This window comes from Armigeres subalbatus, chromosome 2 (assembly GCF_024139115.2).
Source record: "Armigeres subalbatus isolate Guangzhou_Male chromosome 2, GZ_Asu_2, whole genome shotgun sequence".
Lineage (NCBI taxonomy): Eukaryota > Metazoa > Arthropoda > Insecta > Diptera > Culicidae > Armigeres > Armigeres subalbatus.
The window spans coordinates 394,241,154-394,260,228 of record NC_085140.1 but is presented as its reverse complement, the minus strand read 5'-3'; the positions used below and the strand labels follow the sequence as shown (position 1 = coordinate 394,260,228).

The following is a 19,075-nucleotide window of genomic DNA, read 5'->3' as shown; positions in this document are numbered from 1 at the left end:
CACTTTACACTCTTTACTTCTCTCTTCTTACATTTCATTTTTCTAATGTATCGTATCTCGCTTCTTACTTTCCACTTTCATTTTATTCCTAACTGCTCAATTCTCACATTTTACTTCTTATTTCTCTCCTTTTTCGTCTAACCTCTCCCATCTCATTTATACTTTTTGGAAACTCACTTATCAGTTTCCATATTTCTCTTGCTTCTCAATTTCCTCTAATTTCTCACATCCCAATTATTGTGTCTAATTTCTTACTTTCAGTTCTAACTTGTCATATCTCTTTTCTCACTTTTTCTCATATCTCATTTTTCTTACATTCTACTTCTCTTATCTGATTTATGAAATCTTCGGTGTCGCTTCTCAAATCGCACATTCAACTTCTTGCTTTACGTTTTCAACTTCTCGCATCTCATTTCTCTCTTCTTACTGCTCACCTGTCAGTTCTCACTCCTCAAACGAGCTTGGTAATCATACACCCAACTAGCGGATGGCAGCTTTCTATGAACCTTACAGAAATTGTTTTAATTTTTATCATATACAACTTCGGATGGGACGCATTCTAGGATGGAAAGATGGGGCCTCGAACCGTGTATTGTTGCGTCAAATTGTTGATTCAGTGTTTTCTTTTTTGATGTAAGTTAAATATTAATAATAAATAAACTATGGATGATTTTAATACAACCATTGTATTGAAATCTCACAATTTTGTATTTATTAATACAGAGTATGTATCAAAAGCTTACATTTCTTTGTATTGAAACTTGCAGAATTATTCATGCCAGGATTTCACAATCATTGTGAGATTTGTTTTTTGGGTGTATGGCTGCCACTTCTGTCTCATACACAGGAGGCCATGGGTTCATTCCCAGGCCCGTTCCATACTCCTCCTTTAGTATTTTTCTTATGATCTAGCACTCGCTACAATTGGATATGGAATTCCACATAATTTCCATTTGTATTCTATCCAGCTTTCTACGCTCGCCATAACGACGGATGCTATAAAAATTATGAAGTAAATGTTTCCAGGAATTATATAATAGGGTATTTTTTCAGACAAAGTGCGGTCATATCAATAAAGGTAACAATCTTCAACATGTTTTTAAGTGGCTGGGAAAGTCAACATATTTTCTTCACGGATAACTAAACTTTTTGAATCAATCAAATTCGTTCGAATCGACAATACCAATACATCCGAACCAACATGTATTCAAACGTAAACGAGTCACACCCACTTGGAAAAGTCTGTAAATAACTTAATTATTACATTAACGTTTAATCAGCAGAAATTTAACGATTTGTTGACACAGTTATTCGAACATCAATAAAGATGATTTAGAGAAAGAAAAAGAGGAATGTGAAACTGAGACGTTATTAATGCTGCATCTACGGGACTCCAAATGTAGTTTACGCCACTAGAGGGAAACCAGTCCATAAATGTGTAAGCATCAAGAAAAGTTTTATTGGCTGCAAACTATCTGGAATAAAACAAATCTATGAAAAAATGAAGAGAACAGATTGAAGTTATTTTCAAAGACACGATTACGAAGGTTACGAAGGAAATCATCGCTTGCTTAGACTGAAATTTCAGTTCAGTGTCGGAAAGCAGTTATTGTCAAAAAATTTATGGCATCCGCCATTATGGCGAGCGTGGATACCTGCAACTTGACTATTTAGTTTAGTAACGGATTTTAAATCGATCTCTTCTACTTGCTTTTGACGGAACTTAGGATTAGTTTTATTAGCTTATGAGTCTTCCGTTTGGAAGGCGCGAAGGTCTCTTCCACTTCTGTGCGATCTATACCAATGATGTCTATGTGAGAGCACAGCCAGATCACTTAAGACAGAAGACATAGTCTTATAACATATGTTGAGGAATAGTGTGTTTAGTGCACATAATGACGGGAGAACTAATAATTGTGGGCCAGCCGAATGTAGAAGCCATGTGTTATAAGACACTTGTTAGTGATGGTTTGATAGTTTAAGTTTTTGCAGACCAGATGATTCAATTGCACCTTCGACGATTTTAAATTGCAAATTAGAGTACGCGTCAATCTTTTCAATCCTTCTACCGTCACGAACAAATCGGATGTCTCACCGCATGTTCAGTTGCTTGATTTGGATATCATCAGCGTTGCACGAATCAGTCACATCAGCTTTACCGGAAAGTCATGCTCTAACATAACCTGCCACAGTTCATTCCGTTTAACTAAGTTGTTAACTAAATTCAAAGTCCACTACAGATGATGATTCCTTTTGTTGGATTCCGAAAATTTATCAAGGATTTATGGTAAAGTAAATACCGTTTTGACTCAAAGTCCGAACATGACCCAAGCTCTGAACACTGACTTTTCAGCACCCTAAAACTAAAATTTCCATCGGGTTTAGATATGGAGGACTAGGAATACAAACGAATTCAATATACACTATGGAAAAAATTACGCCAACGAAATGAAAATGGCTATTTAAAAGCGAGTATTTGTAGGATGTGTCATGTTCGGGATTTGATTCAAAATGATGTCTGTTTATTGATCGTCTTGCCCGGAAACCACTTTGGAATTCTTCAACTAAGGACTCGCAGGACGTCGAGAACAGCCTGTCAAAAAAAATTCAGAAAAATACCTTATAGGTGTTTTTCTACCATTTTGTTTATTTATTGGGCTCAGTTGTTCAGTAAAAAACTCTACGGAGCCGAAAACATTACAAATGCGGGAGGTCTTCGTTGGTGGCGATCGGTCTATTGATCTTACCGTAACTGAACGATCCCGTCGCTGACTCGTCGACTGCTGCTTGCTGCTTCTTCACTTCTTCCTCTCTCATTTTTCTGTAGTAGTCTGTATATTTCCTTCTACGCAAACCAGACTCGATGCGTCTTCTTCTTCTTCTTCTTCTTCTTGGCATAACATCCCCACCCTGGGACAGAGCCGCCTCGCAGCTTAGTGTTCATTAAGCACTTCCACAGTTATTAACTGCGAGGTTTCTAAGCCAAGTTACCATTTTTGCATTCGTATATCATGAGGCTAACACGATGTTACTTTTATGCCCAGGGAAGTCGAGACAATTTCCAATCCGAAAACTGCCTAGACCGGCACCGGGAATCGAACCCAGCCACCCTCAGCATGGTCTTGCTTTGTAGCCGCGCGTCTTACCGCACGGCTAAGGAGGGAGACTCGATGCGTATTGTTTTTAAATTTCATTGTTTATTAGTAGTTTTGTACCTAAATAGTAATATCGAGTCTGTGGTCTTTTTTGTAGATAGGACATACGAGGCCTTCCATTTCCCTCGGTGCTATTTCTTCTTCCTCCCGTCACATTCATCTGGTCATTCTTAACATTTAGAAGAAAGTCAATCAAGGCAACAAGAAGTTTCCACGATGATTAAATTCCAGTCAGTCAATGTAGAAGGCTAGCCTTATCATTATTTAGCTTTTGGATAGCCTTTCTTACTTCGTTCAGCGTGGATGGCTTCCCTATTTGATCATCATCTTCAACGCTGATTCTGTTTGATCCCTCTCTGCTCGATTCTCCAATCAAACAACCAAAGTGCTCCTTCCATCTAGCAGCCACTCCTGCTCGATCGATCAAAAGAACTATGAAGCTGACATTGATCCTAAAAAGGGCCATTGTGCTTTTCTTACGCATGTTGTTGATCGTTTCGTAGAATTTTCCCTTTTTGCTTATTTTTTTATGGCGATGAAATTTCTTTTCAGCTGCCCTTTTATTTATATAGCGTTTTTGGGGCCTTATTTTTCTCATCTGCAATTCTTTGATACTCCACAATCAACAAGTCTCTCCTTGTTGTGGTACTAAGTATCTCTTTGGACCAGTGTGGCAATTGAGCTGACCGCCTCCTGAACTGGGTACCACACCGCGTGTTCTTCGACTCGTTTGTCAAGCTTATGAGCAAATTGCTCTGCTGCGCTATGAGCCGACTGTCAACGCTTGTTCAATGGGGCGGCTCGATTTTTAAAAATGTTCAAAAATCGCTGGTTTCATATCTCCATTAGCAACTTTTTGATAATTTTGAAGTACTTACAAAATTACAAACAATTTGAGGGTGATGCAGAGATGGCGTTTATGTGGGAATTTTGTACAAGAAAAGAATAGAATACTTTTAAGCCCACACAGCAAATAATTTTGAATATTCAACGGCGTGTAAAATTAAAGCTTATCCCATCAAACGAATTAACATTCGATACTCAATTAAATTTGATTGAATTTTACAAGCAAGCACAGTTTAAATTTATTTTGATTTAAAAGAAAAGTGAGATCGATGTAATGTTACGTTTATTTGCATGCTCCAAATATGTGCATGAAAATACATTTAAAATCACAACATATTTTTATCTGTGCAGCAAACAGCCATCAAATCATGGTTCAAATGTACAATTCCAACCTCCATTTCAAGTGTCTATATTCTAAATAAACTGAACCAAAATATGAAGAAAGGCCGATGGAGGCTTGGAATGCGAACTATTTATACTTCACATATAGAATTCTGTTTTTATTGTTATAAGTTATGTTATAAAGGAATGATGTTTTATCGATTTTAAAATTCCAATGTATGGAAGGAACGAATCGTGGACGAGGTTCGAAACCTACTGAACATGGCCGACCTTCCTCAAAAAAAATGATCACAACACCTCACATATCAAAACATGATGACAAGAAGTAACATATCCCGCTGACTTCTATAGAGTTTAACCGGAAGGCTTTTTCTCATCAAAATTCGCAAAACATTTTCGTTGGAAATGAACCGGATACCGTTTCCAGCACCGCCTGCACCTTTCTCGACAGCTTCCCCGAGGCTGGTTCCTTGTGTGTAAGGATTTGAGCATAAGCAGCAAACTCCTGCTTCGTACTCCAAGCATAAAGTCTAACGCCTTGCTGGATCCACAATCCACCGTGCGCGCCCATTTTTGGTAAATCCAGAGGGCAAACATCATCACAGGCAAATATCCCATAACCGATGGGTAGGTACCTACACCTCGGTTGCGCGTCGAAACTGTGCCGTGTAAGCTGATATGGTCTCACTCCACGATTCGCGGAGATGATTCGGATGCCACGAAGCCGCCATTATTGCTGCCAAAGTATTTCTCTTTCTGTGCAGATGTTACGGAAAAATCAATATGCCTGGTTACCTTCCACAACAACGCAACGGGGCGACGACGTACGGCATGGAGTACGTCATCCAGTGCACAGAATGATAACAATCATTTGATTATGATTACGCAGCTTGTGCGCCGTGTGCTGGATGATGTTCAGTTAAGGTGAATCGGGACGGCGTGTAATTTCCTTCATTTTTCATATCTGTTTTTTCTGCCTCACGATTTTGATGAAGCAAACAGTGAACACATCAGCCTGCGTGAGCATCTGATGGCGTGATACATTCATAAACCCAGGTCTGTTGGAGGAGTTGTGATTTGCATCTTCGAATAAAATGCAATCGCTGCTACAGTAATGATTCCCTCCTTCACGTTAACATGAGGCGTACTCCAATACAAACCAAACGTTTTTTTTTATTGTAGGCAAGGATTTGATGGTGCTTCGTATAGAAAATATGCCATGTGTTTGCGTAACTTGGTGATGTAGAATTTTTATTCCATCCCCCAATGATTGATCTTTGATTGAAATAAATATGCGTTATAATAGGACATAGTTTATTGTGGATCTAATCCTTAATATTAACCTCTGACGACAGCTGTCGAATCGCATTAAGGAGAAAACGATCACATTAAAATTATCGAAGTTTTTAAAAACTATGAAGTTTTTATTTAAAAATCACGATAAAAAGAAAAATAGCGTGTCGTCCTTGCTTTAAAGACTTTTGCAATCTATTAACAATGGTTGAATACATTCAAACAAAAAGCTGTATATATTTTTTGCGGTTTTTGTTCATTATTGAGTTATTCACAGTCATTCATTAGATTGCATTATGCAAAAGCAGTATTTACAACGTTCTGGTAGCCAATTCTCCAAAAGCCTATTTTGAAGCCCACACCTACCCAAAAGCCAATGAACATAACACCTTTGTTAGTTGTTAACAGAATCAAACCTGACATCGGTTCAATTATAATTCAATTTTACCCCCTTTTGTCTGCATATCAGGAATTCAATTTCCATTAACCGACAGCAGACTTTCCACACAATATGGTTTCCGCTGTCATGAACTGTTTTGAAGCGAGGGTTTCATTTTTCCGCATACACACAGTCAGTGGTGAGTGGTGTTAGTTCAACAAAACAATCCCATGTAGGAATTGCGCTTCATCCTGTCCGACCACTCAACCGTTTCGCAAATGAAACCTGACACACCAAGCTAAACTAGTGGTGGCGAAAAACTAAACGAGTGCATATGATTGCGCTGACATCATTGTTCGATCACAGGTTGCGTTCCGTTGACGTCTCACGGCATTGCTTTCAGGGGAAAGCCGTATTCAACGATATGGTAGGGATGAACTTCACTTGGTATATCTTTCACAACAATAATACTCTTCTATATTCATAACAACACGTAACGATTTTCTGATATTATGAAAATATGTATCTGAAGACACATTTACAATCAGTTATCTTGTTTTTGTAAATTATTTTTGCGGGAATACTTTATTAGTGACTGAGTTAAAAAACTACTATTCTTTTTTTTTCATTTCAAACTATTCCAAGAAAACATTTATAAAAAAAAGGAATAAGGGTAAAAACATTGGTCAATAGTCTCAGTATATGGTAGCTGAAAATATAAGCTACACCTAAAACAAATCTTACAATATTTGTATACATTTTTACAAATGGTATATACAAATATACAAATTTGCAATGTTTTAATTTAATAAATATAAGCATCTTATACAGAAACTGTATTAAAACAATATAATATTATGAGATTGTAATGCAAAGATTGTTATGTTTATGCAGAACTATTTTTCATAATTTATTTTTCATTTATATGGGAAACCCCTCCTTTAGAGCGGTGAAGGGTCTCAAGCCGTCATAGATACATTTCTTTCCTAAGAAAAGCTCCACGTGCCATATTTGGTTTCAATTGCTTGATTATTTTTCCAGTTATGCAAAAATTTGTATGCCAGCCCCACTTCTTCCGAAGAGGGAAGGTTCTCGAACCATTTTAAGAACCTTCACCTTTAGGAGCGGTGAAGGTGCATACAAATTTTCACTCCGATCGATCCAGTAGTTTCCGGTTAGACAGACATAAATTCATTTTCATGTATATAGAATAAAAAGAATATATAAAAATCTGCCATTCGCTGGCTGGTTAGAATTAGTAAGAATATTCTTCATTTTAGTAGTCCCCAGGTTTAGATTAAATTTTATCTGCAATAAATATGTATTGAGATATTTGTTGCACGCCTTTAAAATTGCCACAATTGATACTTTTTACAACGAATGCTGAAATGTCGAAAAAACAAAACTACTGATTATCAATAGTTGCCAATAACTCATATTTAGAAAAAAAAAATCAAGCTGAATATCAATGTGCCAAGCGGAAGCTCTATTTTGACACCAACCACCAACAATGCTGATACCAACAATCGATGTATGCTTTTAATAATGCACATGTTGTCACACCATCAAATTTGAAACGGACTAACGACTTTAATTGTGTGCTGAATGACACCTGTTTGAGTGTAGTTAAATTGATGTTTTTTTCTGTCCCTATAATTATGATGGTTGACGTTTGATAGAAAATCTTACCAAATGATTAATCGGTTTTGATATTGAAGCGATGGAACAATGAAAATGACTTCAGTAGAGAGAGACTTGAAGATGATTAATGTTGATTCCGTTTGTTTTTTCTAGTTTCAGAATGTTTACTACATTTAGTCTCATAACTCTTTACCATCCCTAATAAGAAAATTTAATTTCACAGACTCAAATATTTTCCAAATCAAACTACTAGAATTTCTTCAGGTAATGTGCAATCAATCTTCAAAGATGTCTTTGACTGCTATTTATTTTAGCGGAGAAGGGGCTTGGTGTGCTTCCAATACGGGTGTAAGTCCCACCCCGGGGGGGCAAACAGGCTTCCCCTGGTCTCTACCAAGTGCTTTAATATTCATCTATCTAGTGATCGGATAATTTGTCTTGGTCCAACTATAGTTTCAAGGTAACCTGATGAGTTTTACCTACTTTAATTACTTATATGCTTCCCAACCCAAGCAAATATGTTGGTATGGTTCCCATTTTCTCAAGCACAAATTCTAAGAGCATAGCTTTCGAAGGTTTAAAGTTCTTATTACAATTCCATGTAATAGAATGTTTTTCCAAAGTATTTCAAAAATACTTTCAATTTCTGGAGATGCGGTCTGGTGCTGTGCTTTGATCCTGCGGACGATCTGATTTCCAAATGAGTTTGGCATGACCAATCAAACCAAGGGTGTGCAAAAAGCAGTTGAAGATCAGCTTTCACTAAAATTGGCGTTATCCAAACCTTTGGAGAACAGTGCACAAAGCGTCGTTATATCCAGAGTCAACGTACTTGCTATGTGGAGCCATCAATACCGGGCTATATCCCCACAGTAAGCAGTTCGTTTCGTCACTATAATTTGTTCATGTCTACGAGCATGTCATTATTTCCACAAATTTTTAAACTATTCAAGCTGCCTTCCAGGCAGGTGATTACTTGTGAAACCAAACCTCCCATTCATAAATTCATAAGAGAAAAAGGAGAAGTTCTTTTTCTATTTCTAATGCTGTAGTGCACATAACTGAATTGCAACTATATTTAAATGAATGCGCTCGTTACGTTATCCGTAGATTGTGCTCAAATCCAATTGCAAATTATTTCGCGTGCTATCTATTTAAAGTTATCTATTTGAAGTACCCGTTATTTCTTGTCGAAATTGCTTACAGAATATTTCCCAGGTACTCAGAAGTCGTTCGTAATAAACTGCAGTCGGTGAAAGTTATTTCATGAAAATCAATGTTGTTTTTGGTATTATTTACGAAAATAAAAAGAATGACAAATTTTTTTGGGGTGACAAAATCGGGTCGAAAACGTGACAAAATCGGGACGTGATAAAATCGGGTCGAAAACGTGATAAAATCGGGGGTAGACAAAATCGGGGGTAGACAAAATCGGGGAGTGACAAAATCGGGTCAACACTGTATCAATTTATACGAAAAAGAGAAAAACAGAAGATTCAAAACTGTAATACAAACAAGGCACTGAATAACCTGCTATTCAAATAATCAACAAAAGGCGTGTTATTATAAAAAAAGCCGCGTAACATAATACAAAGCTATTTTATTTCTTTTTATTTTTCGTGGGTCCCAGCTTTTTACTCATCGTGGGGCACGTGGTAAATGCGGCTTAGAGAGGCTGCAATCAGATACAACCAAGAGACCTTTCATAATTATATTAAAATAACTTATGTAATACAATTCAAAGTTAAACAGAAAATAAAAGCCTAAACTGAATTATATTACTAAACGATGGACGATGATTTCAATTGAGGAAAACGTCTGAGAAAAAAACATGTGGTATTGCTTCTAAAAATCCAGATGGCGCTTCTTGTGATCCGTAAGCATGATGTCTTGTGATGAAGATGGGGATCTGCTATTCTCCTGGGATTTGAAATAGCTTCCTAAAGCAAGGCTAGAACCCTGCATCATTTACACCCTACCCGACTATTAGCAACTGAGAATGAACCAGAGCACAATATTTTGGATACTTAGCAGCTGATTACCGACTTGGCGTGACGGCATAAATCATTCACAGAAAAATTACTTAGATCGTTGAGTTTATGTTGTGTTCTGATAAGTCTAGACAGATGGAAGACATTTTTCGGAAGGATAAACAAATGAAATGACAGAATTACTTCCGAGAAAGGAATCAAATTCATCTTTGATTTATTTCACGCAAACGGCTACTTCCAAAAAAGAAATTTCTCCGTTGCTTAAAGCCGGGCTACTTTATAAGAACTAAGAAGGTATTAGTTAGAACAAACGATTACTTTTAACGAAGGGATCACATCCACCATTGCTCTTTCCGGGCAAACGCCTACTTTCCACATCCTCCATTACCATAACCCGGACAAACGCCTAGTACTAAAAAAGATTCCCATCAACTGAATTGCCTTAAACCGGGCAAACGCATCCCCATATATGCGTTATTTTTGTAGAAGAAAACACAATAAACATTGCTTTTCACTGAAAAATCCATAAGAAATTCATGAATCCATGCTTTTCACGACATGGTTACGTATCTTTAACATTATTATCGACCGTTGTATGTATATTTACCATTCCGTTTTTTTTAACTAAATGCTGCTGTAACTAATTTAGTGTCAAGCAACTAATTAAGTGAACAATAAAAAAGTATGCCAAACGTCCGCTGTACCAAATGACCCTCACTTTTGAAGCTGCCCGCAATTAAGCCAACTGTTCGTTATGACAAATAACCGTTGTGCCAAATGGCCTTTATCCCAAATGACATTATGCCAAATGGCCCGCTCCCTCCCTGGGGGCTCTAAGACTACCTAAGTCATCCGTCAGTGCGTCCCGAACACTTGATATTTCTGGCAGTGGAACAAGAAGGTAAAAAGGATGGTAGGTCATTTGGCATGAAGTCGTTTGGTGTAATTATTCATTATATATTATTTTATTATATTTATAGTTTTGAATAATGCACGAACACGGATTTCCGGATAAACTGACACGGTTGATCAAAGCGACGATGGATCGGGTGATGTGCGTAGTTCGAGTTTCAGGGGCATTCTCGAATCCCTTCGAAACCCGCAGAGGGTTACGGCAAGGTGATGGTCTTTCGTGTCTGCTATTCAACATCGCTTTGGAAGGGGTAATACGAAGATCAGGGATTAACACGAGTGGTACAATTTTCGTCCAGCTATTTGGCTTCGCCGACGACATAGATATTATGGCACGTAACTTTGAGAAGATGGAGGAAGCCTACATCGGACTGAAGAGGGAAGCCAAGCGGATCGGACTAGTCATCAATACGTCGAAGGCGAAGTACATGATAGGAAGAGGTTCAAGAGAAGACAATGTGAGCCACCCACCGCGAGTTTGCATCAGTGGTGACGAAATCGAGGTGGTAGAAGAATTTGTGTACTTGGGCTCACTGGTGACTGCCGAAAATGATACCAGCAGAGAAATTCGGAGACGCATAGTGGCTGGAAATCGTACATACTTTGGACTCCGCAAGACGCTCCGATCGAATAGAGTTCGCCGCCGTACCAAACTGACAATCTACAAAACGCTCATTAGACCGGTAGTCCTCTACGGACACGAGACCTGGACGATGCTCGTGGAGGACCAACGCGCACTTGGAGTTTTCGAAAGGAAAGTGCTGCGTACCATCTATGGTGGGGTGCAGATGGCGGACGGTACGTGGAGGAGGCGAATGAACCACGAGTTGCATCAGCTGTTGGGAGAACCATCCATCGTTCACACCGCGAAAATCGGACGACTGCGGTGGGCCGGGCACGTAGCCAGAATGTCGGATAATAATCCGGTGAAAATGGTTTTCGACAACGATCCAACGGGCACAAGAAGGCGAGGTGCGCAGCGAGCAAGGTGGATTGATTAGGTGGAAGACGGTTTGCGGATCCCCGTAGACTGCGTGGTTGTTGACGTGCAGCTATGGGCCGAGCTGAATGGAGAAGACTCTTATATACCGCACAGGCCACTTCGGCCTTAGTCTGAATAAATAATAATAATAATAGTTTTTCATAATGGTCATTTATCACAAAGTTGTGTTTACATCAATTTCGGTTCTAATGCAAAATATGTTGGATTCTGCATAATTATTGTCCTCAAAAAATCAAAAGAGAGGCCATAAGTTGTTTGGCCATTATGTCATTTGTCAAAAAAAAGGTTATGTTGGAATCAGGGGTCTGGCCCCCTCACTACGTTTTACAATAGTCAACATCTTTGTGTTTCTCATAGTTCGGTAGAAATTGGGTCTCCCACTAACAAATTTATTTTGTAAACAAACCACCAGACGGAAACGAAATTTGCTCTATATAAAACTCTGATTCTACCAGTCAGTGGGCCTTTATGGACATGAAGCATGGCCATTAAAAGAGGTGGGCCGGAGAGCTTTCGGGGTTTTCGAGCGAAAAGTACTGCGTACAATACTCGGAAGGAAAATAAAAAATGGTGTGTGGCGCAGACGCATGAGTCATGAGCTGTATCAAGTATACAAAGAAGAAAATATTATGAATCGTATGAAATACGGCAGACTTCAGTGGGCTGGCCACTTAGTGCGTATGTCGGAAGAAAGAATAGCGAAAACAATATTTAACAGAGAAACAGATAGAGGCCGGCGACTTCGTGGAAGGCCACGAACAGGCTGGCTACACGCGGTGGAATCGTATGGGATTGTATTAAATTAATCGATGATTTTGATGCTGTCATAGAAAACATGCCGCTTCGCAGACCCCTGGCTGGAACCCGTCTGACTGAAAGTCATCAAGCCGAAAATACCGTTTGGGTGAAATCATTGGTTGTCCGAACGGTTCGTATGGCCAAAAATGTCGTTTGACCGAACAGCTTATCGAAAATGTCATTTAGCCGAACAATAGTGAATGTGAAAAGTGTGAAGTGTTTAATGATGTTTGAGAAGTGAAAAGTAAGACCCGTTTGGCCAAAGACCTTTTTATTAAATGACTACTTCTGCCGGAAGTTATTTTCGGGGAGAATGTCCCTTTCGATTAATCCGTTTCCGGCTTAATAATTGTTTCGGCCGAACTTTAAATTTGGGCAAATGTAATGCAGATGGAAGATTTTCGGTCTTAAGTGTTATTAGGCCTAATGGCCATTGGGCGAAACAACTTTTCCCCATAAAATTCGAAGAGGTATATTCATGCATTTGCTTAGTTTAAGATATGATTCCATTTTTAAAAGGAATTCTCCCAATACAAGGCAATACAGTACGTTAGACTGGTGCTTTAACCAACTAAGCTACGTCATGGGTTCGAGTCCCATCGAAGGGAAAGTGGTTACCTCCAATACATTTTCCAAATCAATATCTTTTACATAATGTACATATTCACATATGAGTTGTAAATTAATGTCCAAATTGGCTGGTTTAATCCCCGGAAATATTCAATTAACTTTGATTGAACGGAGGTTTATTCTGTTTATGCTTTATTTCATGCATTTGCTTAGTTTAAGATATGATTCCATTTGTCAAAGGAATTCTCCCAATACAAGGCTAAGCGAGATATTCCTTACAACACAATATAAGTCACAAAAAATGTTTTACCTCATATTTGCTGCTCGGGATGGTTCTTTCTTTAAATTCATGTATTCGCTTGATTTAAGGCAAGTGTGCGAAAATGTTCGAAGATCACTCCAAACCCTAAGTATAAATGTAATGCTCGAATACTTGTTGTAATAAACCCTGCGTATGTGAAATTTCAGATACTTAGTTAATGTTCTATTATTTTGTTGCCATTTCACCATTTTGGACGACAGCTAAAAACATGCTGAAAGCAGCACATAAAGCGAAGGGGTTTTGAAGAAGTTGTTCCGAATTTCCATGGAAAATTTTTCGGAAGTTCCAAAGAATTCGCAATCAGTTTTTTTTTTTCTTCAAATTCTAAGGACATTTTTTTTGCCAACTACGGTAGATTATTTGTATTGAACATTGAAAAAAATTCACGGAAAGTTGTTCAAAAAGGAGAAGAAACAAAGGGCCGAAAGTCATTCGGCAAATTGAAAGTTAGGCCGAAATGGTTAATGGATCGAAAACGGTTTAACCGAAAATGTCATTTGCCCAAAAGCGACATGCGGCCGAACTTATAATTTGGCCGAAAAAGCAGTTTGCCTTAATAGGTCATGTAGCTGAAAATGCCGTTTGGCCGAAATGTTCATTTAGTTATTTGCTGAACGGATCACATGGCCAAAAATGTAGACCCGTGCGGCCAAACAACATTTTCAGTCAAATAATCCTTTCTTATCAGTTACGACAGCGGCTTTATTTCTGCAAAACAACTTTTTCAGACAGAGGACTAGTTCGGCAGAACGACATTTCCGGTGGTATGTTCATTTCAGCTAAATGGCCCTTTCTGCCAATCGGAATTTTAAGCCAAATGACCTATACGGCCAAACGACTTTTTTGACCAAATAACCAGTGATTTATTTCTGCCAAATAACATTTTTGGCCAGATGAGTTTCGGTATAATGGTTTGTTCTGCGAAATGACATATTCGGCTGAACAACCCAGGTAACCGTAAGCATTTAAATAAGCAGTACGTGCGACTATAACGCTACCACAGATCCTACAAATTGTATACTGGCTTTATAATAGCCCTATACATCCAAAAAGCCGAAATTAGCTCTACAATGGTTGCCTGTGATTTTTGGCATACGGTTCTTCTCGTCGTTTGACTGAAAGTCATTCGGCGAAGGACATTTGTTCGAATTTCACATGGTCGATTGTCAGTTAGCCGAATTCCATGTAGCTGTATTAGACGTTTGACCGAAGTGGTTATTAGGTCGAAAATAGTTTGGCCGAAAATGTCATTTGACTGAAAGCGACAAACGGTCGAAATTTCCATTACAAAACGGGTCATATGGCCAAAAATGCCAACCCGTTTAACTTATTCGGCCAATTCATATATTCGACCAAACAACTTCCGGCTTTCTGACTTTCAGCCAAATGACATTCGGCAAAACGTCCCTTCTCCATTCAAAAATTTGATTTTGAAATTTGATTTGATTTGATTTGATTTTGGCGGGGGAGCAAGTTGACCCAAAGGTAGCCACATTCATCAGATACGTTTCCGGGGCGATGTAGGGTCAGTTCGGTATACAAACCGCTGCGAGTGTCGATTTTCTGGCCAAATGCGTACCTGATGGAACATCTCTTTTATGTCAGCGCTCACGGCGACTGGTTGTTGCTGGAAGCGAAAGAGTACCGCAGGGAGTAGTGTTATCTGGTCCGGGCCTTTCAGTAGCATGCTGTTCCAAGAGACACCGTCCATTTTCGCTGAGGCGTTCCAGATGAGCCGTACATTTTCTGGCTTTCTCGGGTTGATCACGGCTCCCAACGGCAAATACACACTCGACGAAAATTCCCACTATTCAATTCCGCAGGCGACGCAAAAATTTCTTCTAAGAATTTTGTCTCTGGGGGGGGTTTTCTGTCCAAAACCACCCCCGTGGCTACGCCACTGAATGTCGTACAGTCCTTTACACGATGTCCAACCTTTTTGCAGATCAAACATGCAAAATTATTACCTAAATCTGTTGACCGATTCGTGTTATTTCTCGCTACCATGTTGTTACTCCCCCCATTGTCGGAGTGCAGAAGAGTTCGGTCGTATACCTTGCCTTTCTCGCGCTTCGTAGACCTCTTGTATTCGCTCCCTCCGTAGGACGAAACGCTTCATGCATCAACTACGCCTTCTTCCATATACTCGCCGAACGTTTGGAGATTCACCAGGGGTTGATTCTTTCGATAAGACGCCCATCGCATTTTATACTCCGCTGTCAGCTTCTCTACCAAATCCTTCATTAAGGTAGGGTTACCGAGATTATCTAAGAGATTTGCAGCTATGGTATGATCACACAAGGTTTGAATTTTCGTTCCATACTCGATGATGGTGTCCAGTTTATCTGCTTTGGTACACGGTGTATTTCTAACTCTCTCGATCAACGATTCAACCAGAAGCTCTGACCTCCCATATCTCATACGAAGTGCCTCAATAACATGGGGTACAGATGCAGGCAGAATAAGACGACTTCGCGTAGCCTCCCAGGCAGCACCCTTAAGACATCGCTGCAAGCGAATCATATTTTCGCCATCACTATAGCCGCATGCCTCCGTGGTATAAGTATACTGGCTTATAAATACCGGCCAATCTGCTGGGTTTCCGGCAAAGCTTGGCAAATCTCGTGGTAAAATTTGTCGTGCGGCGAGTTGTTGTGGTGTGGGACCGAGTGGTACAGAGAGGTTATGAAGTTCTGGCTGCTTCCCGACTCCAGCTGAATGTTGAACCGTGTCGACAGGTGCCGCTCTGGCATGCCCTGTATCGTTTCGGCTCCTCACCGTTGGGAATCCAGTGGTGTCCGTTGCGCTATTGAGAAATGGAATGCTGCGTCTTTGAAACATTTCTTGTTGTAACCCAAACTTGCTGCTCGTTGCTTGTTCAGGGGCAATCTGAACGTCTTCTGTCCATCTCTCAGTTGTTGAGTACGATGACAACTTGTGATGCTTGATGGGTTTATTTTGCTTTTGTTCTGTTTGCTTCGGAGTTGATGATGGAGGGCGACCATCAGAACGCTCTGAAGCTTTCATTTTCGGGATAGCTCCCTTGCGTCCACTGTGAAATGGTACCGATGTCATCCGCTGGTTTTTTTTCTTTAACTGCGATATACAACATCTTATACTGTTGAAGCATTCGACGTAGATCCTTTATTTCTTTGGATATTGGCGTTGGACATAGCTGATCCGTTCCTGGCTGTTCTTTGTTCGTCGGCTTCTTAACGTACACTGGCTTGGTTGCTGCTGGAGGTGGAGGGTTGACACGCACTCGATCCTTTTTGGGCCCTGTTTTCCCAATTTGGCCACCGACCGCGCCTTGAAGCTGTTCGTGTACGTCTGTAGCAACTTGATTGCCATCCTGCATAGAAGCATTAAGGTTTTCCATCCATTCACGTACCTGTTGCTCTCCTTTCTCCTTACTTACTTTGCTTCTAACGCTCACCGCGTCGTCCGCTATGGAGGCTTTCAGGGCCTCATACTTTTTCTTAGTGAATTCGCCTCGATTTCAAGGGCTGCTCTTTTCTTTAGAATCGCTTGCTCCTCTTCGAGCCGCTGTAATTGCATTTTCAGCCTGGCTCGACGACTAGCAGAGGTCGAAGCAGACCCTAAGCTTTCTACGTGACTTGGGATTTCATCATCGTCGCCGTGGGTTGACTGATGACCTGACCGACTCATGATGAAATTCTTGCAGAATTTGTTGAGGAATAATTTAATATAACGCTGCATCCTGTTAGCAACAGCTACAAGCTGAAATGCAGTTATTTATTACTATGCAGGGATCATGTAACAGAGAAAAGTTCACAATTTCAGTGCGTAGATCTAATTCAACAATTATTCCTAACAATCAAAATTCATCTTTGATCACAGAGTTTTATAGGCTATGAAAGAATAATCAAATTAGCAATCTCAACTAAAAATATAGGATAGTTTGTACGATTCTTACTTTATTGCATTATATTGTGTAGCCATATAACCCACAGAATAGATGTGAAATACCTAAGGCCTGAAACATAACAAAAACCGTTTGTACTTGCACTGATCCATCTCAATTTTACTCGTACTGAAAACCTAGTACTGAAAACCTAGATTCTACACTATTCTGATAGCAAGTTATATAAAATATACCATATTTCTACCATGCACTGGAATCACCTCGTTGTCGCATCGAAACAATTTTGTTCCTTGTTGCTCATGACTACACCTGACGTTTCTCGCATCGTTCAACCAATGTGTCATGGTTTCGCTCGCTTCGTTTGAAGTTGCCAGTATCGCAACAAGCGTGTTGTCAGAAACCTAATAGGAATAGCAGGAGGTCAGTATAATCGACCAGTTTTTGAGTGCAGTCAGAAAACGTTATTTGTGGGAATTGAGATGACAAGACCTAGCCACTACTCGTCCGGAAAGGTGTGGTCAAACCTAATTGGTTAATCAAATTGAAGAGGGATGGCGCTTGATCATACGGTACCAGATCCCAACTGGGCCTGATGATTTCCCTCTGTTCCTGGAAGGGCGTTTCGGCAGTAGTTAAAGGTTGGTTGATCAGAGAATTTATTAGGATGTTCAACAGTTAGGATGTTCAATGCCTGCGGTTGCCACTGAGTGCGTTCTCCAGGTTAAAGGTTCAGCGGCTGATTTGGACGGATTAATAAAGTCAAGGGTGTCCTTCCACTTCTTCCCTTTGACTTTTTTGAACAAAGAGTGACATTTATGTGCTCTTCTGTCCGTTGTGTTGTCCGATCGTAATCATGTTCAGTAACAATCAACAAGAAAATCGGTTAAGGATTACTATGTGATAGTTGAGTGATAGGACAGACAATTTCACAGAAAATCGAGCTGAGCGCAACAAGCTTTCAAAACTTTAAGGTCCAAAAATATATTTGTACATGAATCTGGTAATTCCGTACATGGTCAGCTTTTATACTTTTTTTAACAGGATTGGAAGAAAGTCTGACGTTGGCTAGGTGTATTTTTGCCGGAACAACTGAACTATCTAATAACTAACAAATCTGAACTAGCTGTGAGTATGTAAAATGCCTTATGCAAAATATATCGTTACGACATTTTTAGTAAAACTGACCAGAAATCAACCAAAGATTCATGTCATTAACCGGACTGAAGATTATTTTATAATTGGTCGCAATTACAAGTTCCAAGAAACTGCATTCCGTTACAAAATTGATTATCATCAATTTCATTCCACCGCTGCTCTGTCACTCGCTAATTGCTTTCCATTCCGAGAAACCAGCAAACGATTGCACTTTTATTTACTACTCCGCTGTCGCGTCGCGTCGTCGGCTGTGATCGTCGCCGGAACTCGGTGTGGATTGAAATAACCGTCCCGGGAAATGTGCTGTTGATACGTCCGCCAGCAGCCGTCCGACCGTATACTACGTGTGGCGTAACTCATTAGCAAAAGCTTATGTTCGTACAAATAAATTGACCGTACTGAATTCGATTAAGATTATTTTTACGCCCGACGTTTATCGCCTGTTTGCCTGTGTGCTTGGTTCTCCTTCGTTGAGCTGCTTGTTGGTGACGCGAATGTCGTCCAACCCCACCAGCAGCAGCACGGGGTGGAAATTGTAGGACCGATTTTCTGGCTGGCTTGGAGAACGATAACTGCGGCGAGTGTCGAGTATCGAGCAAATCCACCGCAATCAACGGCAACTATTAAACTCTTATCCTGATCGGCTAGTTCTCCACACTATTTAAGATTTTGTTTGGTCTGCTACGAATGTGATTAGCAAACTGGACGAAGTACGGTTGTTTCGATTTAAGTTTTTTGTGTGTTCAATAAAGTGACTATTCGTGAACTGGATTTATGGTTTT

At 39.8% G+C, this 19,075-nt stretch overlaps 1 protein-coding gene and 1 pseudogene across 3 annotated transcripts in view; both read right to left on the bottom strand.

Annotated features, from left to right (window-relative positions):
• The window catches only part of LOC134216573 (amyloid protein-binding protein 2-like), a 95,412-nt pseudogene extending 92,595 nt beyond the window's left edge, over positions 1-2,817 (bottom strand).
• The window catches only part of LOC134213214 (protein O-mannosyl-transferase TMTC2-like), a 759,458-nt gene that overhangs the window by 552,863 nt on the left and 187,520 nt on the right, over positions 1-19,075 (bottom strand). The window lies entirely within an intron of this gene.